The 14508-nt window shown below is 36.4% G+C and overlaps 1 long non-coding RNA gene across 1 annotated transcript; it reads left to right on the forward strand.

Annotated features, from left to right (window-relative positions):
* The first annotated feature begins 3906 nt into the window (after positions 1 to 3906).
* LOC145422348 (uncharacterized) lies at positions 3907 to 14237 on the forward strand. The gene is made up of 4 exons (XR_013903631.1): positions 3907 to 6015; positions 6961 to 6992; positions 9276 to 9302; positions 13600 to 14237. It is a non-coding gene; the product is annotated as an uncharacterized LOC145422348 (long non-coding RNA).
* The last annotated feature ends 271 nt before the right edge of the window (positions 14238 to 14508 follow it).

Consider the following 14508-nt stretch of genomic DNA (forward strand, 5'->3'; position numbering starts at 1 on the left):
GTATTTCTGCTTTTTATACTATTTGTGCTAAATTATAATATTTCTGCTTTTTATACTATTTGTGCTAAATTATAATATTTCTGCTTTTTATACTATTTGTGCTAAATTATAATATTTCTGCTTTTTATACTATTTGTGCTAAATTATAATATTTCTGCTTTTTATACTATTTGTGCTAAATTATAATATTTCTGCTTTTTATACTATTTGTGCTAAAACATAGTATTTCTACTAAATGTAGTATTTATGCTTAATCATAGTATTTCTATATATTTCTGCCATGTCCCCAGGCAGCCAATCCTCTGTGAGGACTTAGACATTCAAATTTTCAAATCAGGGCCTGCACGGTTTCCCAGCCAATCATATATGTGTCCTGAGGCATTCAAATTTGCATATTGGGGCCTTCATGGCTTCTAAGCCAGCCAATCATATCTGAGGGCTGAGGAATTCAAATCCACAAATCAGGGCCTGCACGGCTTCCCAGGCAGCCAATCATATATGTGGCCTCAGGCATTCAAATTTGCATATTGGGGGAATTCGTGGCTTCTAAGTCAACAAGTCATCCATGTCGTATATCTCTAAAAATTCACATTTTAATGATAAATTGTTAACACTGGAAGATTCCCCCATCTCTTCTGAACAAAACGGTGTAAGAATGACCGCTCTAGCCCCTACGGTTTGGAAATTATGGTCATTTGTTTGAGGGGAGTCCTCACTATGAGAAATAGGCTGCAATAATCCTGTGCCTCTCTCTGCTGCGTGTGTAAAAAGATGCACCTGTTTTGGCGGGAAAAAGTACACAGGCTCTCTGATTGGTGGATTCAAATTCAGCAGCTCCCAGGCTGACCTAGAAACTTACTTCTCTCTCCCTGTGCATTTTTTTGCAGATTTTTTCATTTAACAAGTATATTTGAGGGACCCTCAGCATGTTCAGCATTTTTTCAGCTGTCCATTTTGCTTTTCCAATTTTTCTGTTTAACTTATTACTATTGTGCTAAATCATACTGTTTCTGCTATTTCATAAGATTTGTGCTTAATATAGTATTTCTGCTTTTAATAGAATTTGTGCTTAATATAGTATTTCTGCTTTTTATAGAATTTGTGCTTAATATAGTATTTCTGCTTTTTATAGAATTTGTGCTTAATATAGTATTTTTGCTAAATTATAGTATTTGTTCTTTTTATAGGATTTGTGCCTAACATAGTATTTCTGCTAAATTATAGTATTTCTGCTTTTTATACTATTTGTGCCTAATATAGTATTTCTGCTTTTTATAGGATTTGTGCCTAATATAGTATTTCTGCTTTTTATAGGATTTGTGCTTAATATAGTATTTCTGCTAAATTATAGTATTTCTGCTTTTTATAGTATTTGTGCTAAAACATAGTATTTCTACTAAATGTAGTATTTATGCTTAATCATAGTATTTCTATATATTTCTGCCAGGTCCCCAGGCAGCCAATCCTCTGTGAGGACTGAGAAATTCAAATTTTCAAATCAGGGCCTGCACGGCTTCCCAGCCAATCATATATGTGTCCTGAGGCATTCAAATTTGCATATTGGGGCCTTCATGGCTTCTAAGCCAGCCAATCATATCAGGGTTGAGGAATTCAAATCCACAAATCAGGGCCTGCACGGCTTCCCAGGCAGCCAATCATATATGTGGCCTCAGGCATTCAAATTTGCATATTGGGGAATTCGTGGCTTCTAAGTCAATAAGTCATCCATGTCATATATCTCTAAAAATTCACATTTTCATGATAAATTGTCAACACTTGAAGATTCCCCTATCTCTTCTGATCAAAACGGTGTAAGAATGACTGTTCTAGCCCCTACAGTTAGGAAATTATGGTCATTTGTTTGAGGGGAGTCCTCACTATGAGAAATAGACTGCAATAATCCTGTGCCTCTCTGTGCTGCGTGTGTAAAAAGGATGCACCTGTTTTGGAGGGAAAGAGTGCACAGGCTCTCTGATTGGTGGATTCAAATTCACCAGCTCCCAGGCTGACCTAGAAACTTACTTCTCTCTCCCTGTGTGTGTGTGTGTGTGTGTGTGTGTGTGTGTGTGTGTGTGTGTGTGTGTGTGTGTGACAGAGAGAGAGAGAGAGAGAGAGAGAAAGCCTTTTAAGGGGATGATCTCATTGTAAGATTCAAAATCAATATATTTAGACTGGTTGACTGAATTGGATCTTGTGTGTGTGTCTCTCTGTGCATGTGTGTTTCCTTATGTGTCCATATTTGTGATTGTGTGGCTGTTATATTTTTTTTGCCGATTTTTTTCATTTAACAAGTATATTTGAGGGACCCTCAGCATGTTCAGCATTTTTTCAGCTGTCCATTTTGCTTTTCCAATTTTTCTGTTTAACTTATTACTATTGTGCTAAATCATACAATTTCTGCTTTTTATAGGATTTGTGCTTAATATACTATTTCTGCTTTTTATAGGATTCATGCTTAATCATACTATTTCTATATATTTCTGCCAGGTCCCCAGGCAGCCAATCCTCTGTGAGGACTCAGACATTCAAGTATACAGATCACAGCCTGCACGGCCTCCCAGCCAGCCAATCATATCTGAGGTCTCCCGTTTCCTCTCTCGTCATATCTCAGCGACAGATGTACAGAGAGCAATGAAAATCGCAGTCAAAGTACACCAAAGTCCGCTGATTCAGCCAGTAGAAGAATTATGCTTCTAGTCCACCTAGTTTTTGAGTTACACAACGTTTTGTAACTCCAAAAAACGGTGTTTTTCGCCTCTCACCGCAATCTAATTCTGACTCCTCATCAGCCTGTTTTTCCAAAGCGGCCGCTCTCTTTCCCAGTGGCGCAGTTGGTAATGACACGGCTCTGCAAGCCAAAGGTCGTGGGTTCGATTCCACCTTGGTCAACATGTTTTTTTTCCCTACAAATTAATACACTGTCACAGACCAGTAATTCATATTCATCATTTATTACAATTCTGCAAATTTTTATGATTTTACCAGCTTTTGATAATATGGACCTCACATTCTTGTTAACACTCCATGGCACAAATACTCTTCCCTTTAGGCTCTGTGTATGTGTGTGTGTGTATCAATATTTCTCCCATTTTAAAGTATTACTCCTCCATAATTGTATTTCTGTTCAATCAAAGTACTTTTACTACATCTTAGTATTTCTGCTCAATCTTAGTATTTCTGCTCAATCATAGTATTTCTGCTAAATCATAGTATTTTTGCCAAATCATGATTTTTGTGCCAAATCATAACATTTGTGTTATGTTAAAGTATTACTACTAATTGGAGGAATTTCTGTCATGTTACAGTATATGTGCTAAATATAGTATTTCTGCCAAATCATACTATTTCTACTATGTTATATTTTTCTTTCTAAATACAGCATTTCTGCTATATAATTGTATTTCTGCTTTTTATACTATTTGTGCCTAACATAGTATTTCTGCTAAATTATAGTATTTCTGCTTTTTATACTGTTTGTGCCTAATATAGTATTTCTGCTTTTTATAGGATTTGTGTTTAACCTTCAGAGGTCCTTAGGGACATTTATTGTCTTTTGCATTTTTAATTTTAATATAGTATTTCTGCTAAATTATAGTATTTCTGCTTTTTATAGGATTTGTGCTAAAACATAGTATTTCTACTAAATGTAGTATTTATGCTTAATCATACTATTTCTATATATTACTATTCTGCTAAATCATACTATTTCTGCTTTTCATAGAATTTGTGCCTAATATAGTATTTCTGCTAAATTACAGTATTTCTGCTTTTTATACTATTTGTGCTAAAACATAGTATTTCTACTAAATGTAGTATTTATGCTTAATCTATTTGCATATTGGGGAATTCGTGGCTTCTAAGTCAACAAGTCATCCATGTCATATATCTCTAAAAATTCACATTTTAATGATAAATTGTCAACACTTGAAGATTCCCCCATCTCTTCTGAACAAAACGGTGCAGTGACCGTTCTAGCCCTTACGGTTAGGAAATTATAGTCATTTGTTTTGAGGGGAATCCTTAATGGATAATGTTTATATATATATATATTTGTCTTTAAAACATCTTTGCAGACTGACTGTCCTGGACTGGTTGTTGTTGTTTTTTTTTCAGGTCTGGTGAACTCAGCTCTTTGGTGTTGGTGTTCAGGAGTAGAGCCTTCTAATAATATTTATTCAAGTTATAGATTTAAAGTTCTGCGAGTTTTTTCTGTAGCAAATAAATATTGTATAGAATATTTAAAATCACCTACATTTTTGATGTTTACAATGCCCATTGTGTGTAAATACTGGAATTTCCTACTACCCGTGAACGCCTCATCTTTTACCTGACTGCCGGACATCCGCCATTCCGCACACTTCGCTGAGTCCGCTCTGGGTGAGTGCTGCTGCTCTGCTTCTCCTCTTCTCTCCTAAATGTTTATAGTCTGTTTGTGCGATTTAACGAGTTCTTTTAGTGATTTATAAAGCCAACCGAGGTATAACTCATATTAGAGTAACACAGTGGTTGCTTTTTCTTAGTGAAACTTTGTCATTTTTGTATGTAAAAGGAGTGTTTGATGAGCTAACAACCCGATGCTAATGCCTAGCGCTCCTTTGAGCCCAGTGTGAAATGAAAATTTGACTGTGAACCACGGTTATCGTGTTGTTTTATTAATTACATTTGGTGTGTTCGTGTTTGTCAGCCTGTTACATAAGGTGCAGTTAGTTCTCTTCACAAATCAGTTGGTTAAAACAGCCTCATTCTTTATGCTGTAAAGTTTTTAACGAACCGCCATCTTAGATTCAGTGTCAGCTGTCGGCAAGATCAAAGGAGCCATTTTACCGCCTCTGACCGAACACGGGAGAAAGAGTCACGTGTGTGCAGGTCTTGTGGGTTAATTAAGACAAAGGAGGGGGGGAGAAACTGAGGATTAAACATAGGCTATGTCCCCACATACACGGGTATTTTTGAAAACGGAGATTTTCCGTTTCTGTTTTAAAAAACAATCCCGTCCACACATAAATGCAGAAATGAAGGAGAACGCTGCTAGGAACATGCCAAAGCAGCAGGTGGCGCTATATTCCTAACCGTGTAGAAATGTTGGCCAATCAGAAGTCTAGAAGCCTCGGTGGGAAATGGTAAACAAAGATGGGGCATAGAAGCAGAACCGAGTCATATCTGTGGGGGGACAGTAACTGTGTGCGCATATGTAAGCATTTAAACACTGCAGAGAGAACAATTAACAGTAACCGTATTGTAGAAATGCATTTCACCGAAACAATAACGTGGCGCACAGTGTGACGTCAAAAAAGGCGCTGCGTTTTCTCCGTTTCCCTGTCCACACATAAATGCAAAAACGGAGTTTTCGAAAATATTCTGGCAAGCGTTTTTAGTTTTTCAGTGACCGAAAACGCCGTTTAAGTGTGGACGAAAGGTGCAAACGCATAGAAAAATCTCCATTTTCAAAAGTACCTGTGTACGTGTGGACATAGCCCAAGAATAATAAGAACTCCTAATATGTAGACTTTAATTTTTAAGAACTGTTTAACAAAGGCTTGTTTGTGCCAACCTAAATCTGCAGCACAGTTTAAATTCTCACTTTGTGGGAAATTAATGAAATAAACAACAGCCCACCTTCACATAAATAAAATATGGCAGTATATTATTATTAGTATGGTACATAGATATTTATTTTAAAACTACAGCATATTTACTATGATACTATGTGCAGTTGGTAATATTTTAGGAAGTAGAATTTGAATGCAGACCACCTCAAATATTAAAGCCTTAAAAATATGTCGTGCAGTTTTTCATGTATGAGTGTTTTGCAATCTTAAATGAGATGTAGACCAAAGAAAACAGAGGAGAGTTGTTGTTTGTATTCCAGCTGTAGTAAACAAAGAAGTTTAGTGAATCTTTTTGACAACAGAGAGTGATGCAGTATTGATGCTGATTTGAGTTTTCTGATCCTGTATTTTTGTTCTTTGTCTTTTGTTACACAGAGTGAAATAAAGCTTGGTTTTGCCTTTGCTGGTAAGTAAACCGTGATTGTAACTGAAGCAATATGAAATTGGGATTGTGTAACATTTTTAGCAATTTACATACAATAGTTTGGCTTTTTGTGATATCTTGCCATTTGCTCATGGGCAAAAACACATTTAGGATTTATAAGCAGTAAAGCCCCCCCCCGATCTCTGAGTGTCCCTAAAAATGTCCCTGAAGTTTAATAGGCCATTTATGTCTAATTTTAAAGGCTTATCAAAGCATTTCTGTAGTAATTATTGTTTTTATTACACATGTTAAGGCCATTTGAGACTCTGCAATTAAATTTTGCCCTCTTTAGACTAAAGTGAGTTCATTTTGTCTGAGGTACAGTGCTGGGAAAAGTCTTTCTTCCTTGCAGATTTATTTTGTTCATGCTTTTTTGTCACATGTTTCAAATCATCTAACAGGGATGATTTGAATAAATACAAAAAAGCATTTTAAAGTGATGATTTCACGTATGAAGCAGAGAAAACCAAACCAGAGCTATCTGTTCTAATGTGAGAACATGCTGGTCTCTAATACCCAGCTGTGGAAGCCCTGATACGAAGAACTACCATCAAGCATTTATAGTATCAAGTATTATTTGTGATTGTTGCACGCTTTGAAACTGTGATGTTATCATTTGATCAAGTGTGCAGTGCGAGCAAATCATTGCTTGTGGTATCTGCTGTGTTATGTAATAGCACCAAAGTATTAGAGCTTTACGTTCATGAGGAATTTCTGTGGAATTGCAGATGGATAAAACGACACATCACCTTAATAAAGACAGAAATCTTTAATAAGGTGCAGAAAGAGAAGATGGGGTGTTTATAGTAAAGCTGTTGTAAACAAAGAATTTAACAGATTTTTTTTCCCACTACAGATTGTGATGCAGTATTGACTCTGATGCTGATTTCAGTTGTCTGATTCTGTATTTTTGTTCTTTTGTTACAGAGTGAAACAGAACTTCGGTTTTGCCTTTGCTGGTAAGTAAGCAGCAATTGTAACTGCAGTAATATGACATTGTCACTGTGTAACATGTTTAGCAACTTACCTAACGTAGTTTGGTTTTTGTGACATTACCATTTACTGATGGGCAAAAACAAATGGTCAGAATTTATACCTTGTAGCAGCAAAGGCCCCACACATGACCTCTGACTGTCCCTGAAGTTTAACAGGCCATTTGTGTCTGATTTTTATGTTTGAACACAAACAACTGTTTTTATACAGTTGTTCATGTTCTCCGTTTGTTTATGGATTTACCTAGCAGACATAACTATGAACGCATTTTAGGTGAGTTAGTGTAAGTGGTAGCTTAAACTAGGGCTGCTCGATTATGGCAAAAATGATAATCACGATTATTTTCACTGAAATTGAGATCACGATTATTTGACGATATTTATTTAACCCTTTAAGACCTACTATAGAACCAAGTCCACCAGAGCTTATATTATTTTTATTTATTTTTTTTACATGCTGTAGTGCCATTTGTGGGAGCATTTCAAGTTGCTATACATCAATACAACTGTTATAGCCCATATTTTAATAATATGTATGCATTAAGTCCATAGTAATTACATAAATTGCAAAAAAGTGCAATAAACTACAAAAAAAAATTTGAAAATCGCTTTTGTTTTGTTTACATATATTTCTACTTGGAGAAGTTTAAGAGGTTTATCCCTCAAAACTTTAAATACAAAAAAAGTTGCAAAAAATAGTTTCCCACCACAGGAAATTTATTTTGAGTGTCTTCATAGTTTTATTTTGGAGATACAGCAATTTTTATATACTGCAGGAAAAACAAAAAACAATCCTATGATGCAAATTTGCAAAGAAAACAGCATGTGCATCATTTCACTGTGGGAAGTGTTACGAACAGCTGATAGGAACGGCGAAGCGTGTTTCTGGAATATTATGTTTTTGTTCCTCCAAGCGCTTTTTATGCAATTTTTGCAAAGCTATATGTGGAACGAAACCGTGACCGAGGACAAGCTGATGGCATCAGATGTAAGTACAACTCCTCCGGTTTCATATGCAAAACAAATGATTGCGCTAGCTTACACGGTTCAGGTTCTACAGGGATTTAAAAATAGTTACGCAAAACGGAGCGTGCTGCTCTGACCGGCTTTAAAGGGTTAACAATGACTTTTAAAAAATAATATAAAATAGTGTGCAACACCACTGAAGTTTTTTTTTTTAAACTCTTTTCAACCAACGGCAGTCACTCTCCAAATAACTTCTGCTTAGCTTTCCGAGCTTCCCTCGGGTCCTCTTAATCAGCGGTCTCCAACCTTTTTTGAGCCACGGACCGGTTTATGCCCGACAATATTTTCACGGACCGGCCTTTAAGGTGTCGCGGATAAATGAGGGAGGGGCTAATAATCGGCTCAGTCATTTTTAATGATCGTTGAAAGCCCAGATCGTAATCGTGATTAAAATTCGATTAATTGAGCAGCCCTAGCTTAAACACTTAAGAGCACCACAGTTGTTGATTTATATCTTCACTCATATTCTGCTTATGTATTACATTAAAGTCAGACCACTATAGAAGTATTTTTGCCTGAGTGAACAGAAGTGGTACGTTAAACATTTAAGCAATAATAAAAGACTAAGAGAACCAGAGTTGTGAGTAGGCAATGTTGTGTATGTTAAAGCCTGTGTGTAATTTATGTTAAGAATTAATTTACTAAGTTTAAATCAGTTTCTTAATAAGTTGCTTGATACAATGTGTTTGAAAATTATATATAAAAGGGAAATATTGCAAAATACAAAAAGATTCCTGCCAACAGGTACAATGGAAGGACTTTTTATTATAATTTTTAAGAAATTAATTGCAAAAATGGCGTGCCACTGTTGTTACTATAACATGTCAGAATTTACATGTATTTTAGGATTTACATATTCAGATCAGAACTAAAACCTAATGAGGTTTTCCGTTGATTCTAACAGTTGTGGTTTTTCCACACTTTATTAAGCACTGACTTGTGATAGAAAATGATGGAGCTAAAAAGCCATAATCTGTACCAACAAATATAGGTGCCTCTTCTTTGCACTTCTGTAGTATGCATGCCTTTATTACACATGTCATCGTCATGTGAGACTCTGTAACTAAAGTTTGTCCTCTTTAGACTACAGTGAGTTCATAAAGGCTTGAAGAAATTGAGGATCTTACTAGTTATTTCATGTCACAGTAAATTGGATTGTGTGTGAAGAGGTTCAACAGTGTAAGTCATTAAACAGTGATCTGATGTGTTGTTTCCTTTCTCTAGGATACTGATCTGATCGTCGCAAGTCTGGTAAGTATAGGTTTTGTCTGCAGTACAGTGCTGAGAAAGGTCTTTCTTCCTTGCAGATTTATTTTGTTTATGCTTTTTTTCACATGTTTCAAATCATCTAACAAGGATGACCTGGATAAATACAAAAAGCAGTTTTAAAGTGATGATTTCATTTTTGAACCAGAACAACCTGGTCTAATGTAAAAACATATTGGTCTCTAATACCCAGCTGTGGATGCCCTGATAGCAACAATTACCATCAAGCATTTACAGTAACTGGTAATGACTGGTTTACATCACTGGTTGATTTTGGTCCACTATAATTTCAGAATTGTCTTAATTAGATCCAAACAGGACAGGCAAAAAAAGAAAAGAAAAAAGTCTTAATTAAGGCCCAATATAGGGTTTTCAAGTCATACCAAGTACCACGGTGGTTAGCACTGTTGCCGCACAGCAAGAAGGTCCTGAGTTTAATTCCAACATCAGGCCGGGGTCTTTCTGTGTGGAGTTTGCATGTTCTCCCGGTGTTTGCGTGGGTTCCCTCCGGGTAGGGCTGCTCAATTAATCGAATTTTAATCACGATTACGATCTGGGCTTTCAACGATCATTAAAAATGACTGAGCCGATTATTAGCCCCTCCCTCATTTATCCGCGAGACCTTAAAGGCCGGTCCGTGAAAATATTGTCGGGCATAAACCGGTCCGTGGCGCAAAAAAGGTTGAGACCGCTGATTAAGAGGACCCGAGGGAAGCTCGGAAAGCTAAGCAGAAGTTATTTGGAGAGTGACTGCCGTTGGTTGAAAAGAGAGGTAAAAAAAAAAAAAAACTTCAGTGGTGTTGCACACTATTTTATATTATTTTTTAAAGTCATTATTCAATACATTGTTATTGTTAACCCTTTAAAGCCGGTCAGAGCAGCACGCTCTGTTTTGTGTAACTTTTTAAATCCCTGTAGAACCTGAACCGTGTAAGCTAGCGCAATAATTTGTTTTGCATATGAAACTTACATCTTATGCCATCAGCTTGTCCTCGGTCACGGTTTCCTTCCACATAAATTGCATAAAAAGCGCTTGCAGGAACAAAAACATAATATTCCAGAAACACGCTTTGCCGATCTGATCAGCTGTTCGTAACACTTCGCACATTGAAACAGACCGCTAACTATCACATGTCCGCCATTTCCTGCCCGAAACCGGAAGTGATGTCATTTTCGCGGAAAATGTAGTTTTTTTTTACTTGTAGGCCTTAAAAGCCTATACTGGTCATGTTTGACTTTTCTGAATAGTTGCTGGGATGCTTAGAACTCGAATTGCACTGCTGGAAATAGTTTATTTTGATGCACCTGCTGTTTTCTTTGCAAATTTGCATCATAGGATTGTTTTTGTTTTTCCTGCAGTATATAAAAATTGCTGTATCTCCAAAATAAAACTATGAAGACACTGAATAAATTTCCTGTTGTTGTAAACTATTTTTTGCAACTTTTTTGTATTTAAAGTTTTGAGGGATAAACCTCTTAAATTTCTCCAAGTAGAAATATATGTTAAAAAACAAAAACAATTTTCAATTTTTTTGTAGTTTATTGCACTTTTTTGCAATTAATGTAGTTACTATGGACTTAATGCATACATATTATTAAAATATGGGCTATAACAGTTGTATAGCAACTTGAAATGCTCCCACAAATGGCACTACAACATGTAAAAAAATAATATAAGCTCTGGCGGACTTGGTTCTATAGTAGGTCTTAAAGGGTTAAATAAATATCGTCAAATAATCGAGATCTCAATTTCAGTGAAAATAATCGTGATTATCATTTTTGCCATAATCGAGCAGCCCTACCTCCGGGTACTCCGGCTTCCTCCCACCGTCCAAAGACATGCAGCTTGTGGGGATAGGTTAATTGAATAATCCAAATTGTCACTAGGTGTGTATCTGCGAATGAATGTGAGTGCGAATGGTTGTCTGTCCCTGTGTGTTGGCCCTGCGACAGACTGGCGACCTGTCCAGGGTGTACCCTGCCTCTCGCCCTATGACAGGTGGGATAGGCTCCAGTGCCCCCTGAAAAGGATAAGCGGAAGCGAATGGATGGATGGATGGATGGATAGGGTTTTCAAGTCATACCAAGTATCTTAATTTCATTAAAGTCCAGACTGATTCGTTTACACCAAGTGTTTTGTTTCATTCATTCAATTGGACTTGCTTGTGTGCTTCAGATCCTAAGTGTGATTAAACTTAAGCCCAGGACCTGATGAGTTGATGTAGGTCCTGAAGTAGTAAAGGAACTCTGGGACATCACAGTAACAGCACCATGTTTGACTTTAATGCTGGTGTTTTTCTCTCACTATAGATGATTCAGTTTAGTGCAGTTAGTCAGCACAGCTCTTGGTTATCATCGAGATATTATTAGGCAACTTGTTGTAGCTGAACAGGCAAAAACGTCTGGGAGGGTTTCTGTTTTCTGGGGTCTCCAGATCCTTAGAAATCTCTTTGTAAACCTTTACAGAACTATATGTGTTTGTTTCACATTAGAGCAGCTCACGACTAGCAGTTTAGGGACAATTAAATATTCACATAGGGCAGGGGTCTCAAACTCCACTCTTCAAGGGCCGGTGTCCTGAAGCTTTTCCACGTGTCCCTGTTACAAAACACCTGAATAACATTTGTAGGTCATTAGTGAGAGTATAGAATTTGACTGTGTTGAAGTGGCATCCCCGAAGACTGTTCAAATTTAAGTAATTTAAGTGTTTGGAAAAATGTACTTCTAAAAGTACTTTCATTGCATCATGTTCATTCACTCATGAGCTGCTATAACATGAATCAAATTCCTGAATTACCACCTCAGCATGCAGTCACGTTCTGTAGAGTTTTGCTAATGACCTACTAATGTTATTCAGGTGTGTTGCAACAGGGACACATAGAAAAGTTTCTGGACACCAGGCCTTAACAACCAGAGTTTGAGACCACTGGTGGTAGGGCATGGTGGATTTCAAAAGCTTCTTCCCTTAAATCACTGCCTAAAAACTGCTTTTTGTAATTTGTCATAATGACTTGCAAAATATAGGTGGGATGAAAACATAAACATAAGACATTTTATAGTGGCCTGATATTTTTATCAAGGCTGTTTTTTGAAAATAATCCTGCCCTAATTTACAAAAGATGAACTGTCTGAAAGTCATGTTTGTTTGTTTGTTTGTTTGTTTGTTTGTTTGTTTAAGAAATGTGGGAATCTCCAGCAAAGATCTTACATGCACCAGCTCAGATACAGCACTCACTTCTGTTCTTTTTATCATGAAATGATCTACAAAGAAATGATCATCATACTAAATTTTGCTAATTAGGCCTTTATATCAGCTATGATAAGTTTATTATAGATTTAGTGTAGTGCTTATTGCTGTGTATCAAACATGCCCCAAATGTGACTGAAATATGTAGAAACTGCTGTGTAGAAACTAGTTGTCTCCAAATTTCTCATTTTGCCAAAATTCATACAGAGTGACCTGAAACTGTGCTGTAACCTCAGTGTGTTGGTTTTGTTGGACCATTTAATATTTACAGTAAGTTACTGTAGCAGCACGTCTTAGTTTGAGTTTATAGACTTAGTTTATTGTTTTAATAGAATGTAAAAATGTCCTTATAACAGTTCCACCATCATTTGTTAAACATTGTCATTCTGTTCAGTCCAATAATTTACTGTAGAAGTCTTTAGTATTTAAAGCCCTACATGTATTGTATTTTTGAGATTATAAGGCATAATGTCAATAAACAAGCCTGTTTTTAAGGCAGATTAAGCCAAACAAACAGTCAGATAAGTCAAACTTTATTCAAGTCATTCACAAACAACTCTCAACACTGTTCAGTTGTAACACATAAAATACAGAACAATACACTCTTTCAGTTCATTCCTCATCCACAAATCCATCAAACTCTTCATGGGTTGATCAGTTTGAAATCTGCTTCTTAAGCATGTCTCTTAGCACGTGCCAGGTCCTTGTACACACACCATAATGTTATGTTGAAGCACCGTACGAATTACTCTACGAGGGTCCTGACTATGGTAGCCATAATGCTCTGACAATACATCAAGCAGCACAGCTTTGTAGCTTACGAAGTCTTACTAAAATATTTGACAGAATTTTGAGCGCTGTGTACCACAGAAATCCCGTTTGAGGTCAGTAAGCATAACCAGAATCGATACGCTAGGCACATTGTATGTTTTTGAGATAATGACAGGATTTTAGGTATGCCATATAGTCTGAAGAATATGGTAAATCCAAGCATGTTGGAAATATGACTAATTCCAGTCCTTTTGTGTCTTACAGGTGACCTGCTGCAGAAGATCCTCTCTCTCTCTCTATCATTATAAGCAATTCTGTCTATCCTATCACTCTCCCAACTCTATCTAATTTGAAAGCCATTCTATCTTGTATCCCTCTATCCCTACTGCTCTATCTAATTTGAAAGCCATTCTATCTTGTATCCCTCTATCCCTACCGCTCTGTCTAATTTGAAAGCCATTCCATCTTGTATCCCTCTATCTCTACTGCTCTATCTAATTTGAGAATCCAAGTTTTGAGAATCCTTTCAGAATCCAATTTTCAGAAATCCAAGTTACCAGAACTTGATCTATCTGTTACAGAATTCTGAGAGATCTCTGCTCTCACTGCTCTTTCTTTCCTGTCATTAAGCTCTCTCACATTCAGTCATTTTGCTTTAAATTACAAGTTGAATATACAGTAGTAGAATTACAGTACAGTAGAACTTATAGTAGAAACTACTTACACAGCCCTACATTTGTCATTTTAATTTTGCATTAGACTTTAGTTTGGACTGCTAGTTTGGCTTACTTTGATCAATTGTATAAAATATCACCTTTTTATAAGTTTATTTGTAATAAGATAATCTGGTTATTTTGTAATACATACATTCAGATAAATAATAAATCAGATCCAGTCTGTTAGTCTGTTTCATTGGCTATAACATTTGACTGCAAGTTTATAGTATTATTATTTAAGGACAAACCCATTTTGTCACTCAGTGTAAGTATTCAGTCAGTATTGTCATCGAGAAGTGCCTGAGGACCCAGACTTCCTGTTTCCTGACTGCTGCAGAACATCCAGCTGAAGAAACCCCGTTTCTAAAAGAGCTACAATAAAACGGACCAAATTGTTTCCAGAGAACTTTGAATTTCCTTTATTTTGAGTTTGGAGTACAAATCAGCTTTTTAACAT

Source organism: Astatotilapia calliptera, chromosome 19, assembly GCF_964374335.1.
Source record: "Astatotilapia calliptera chromosome 19, fAstCal68.1, whole genome shotgun sequence".
NCBI lineage: Eukaryota > Metazoa > Chordata > Actinopteri > Cichliformes > Cichlidae > Astatotilapia > Astatotilapia calliptera.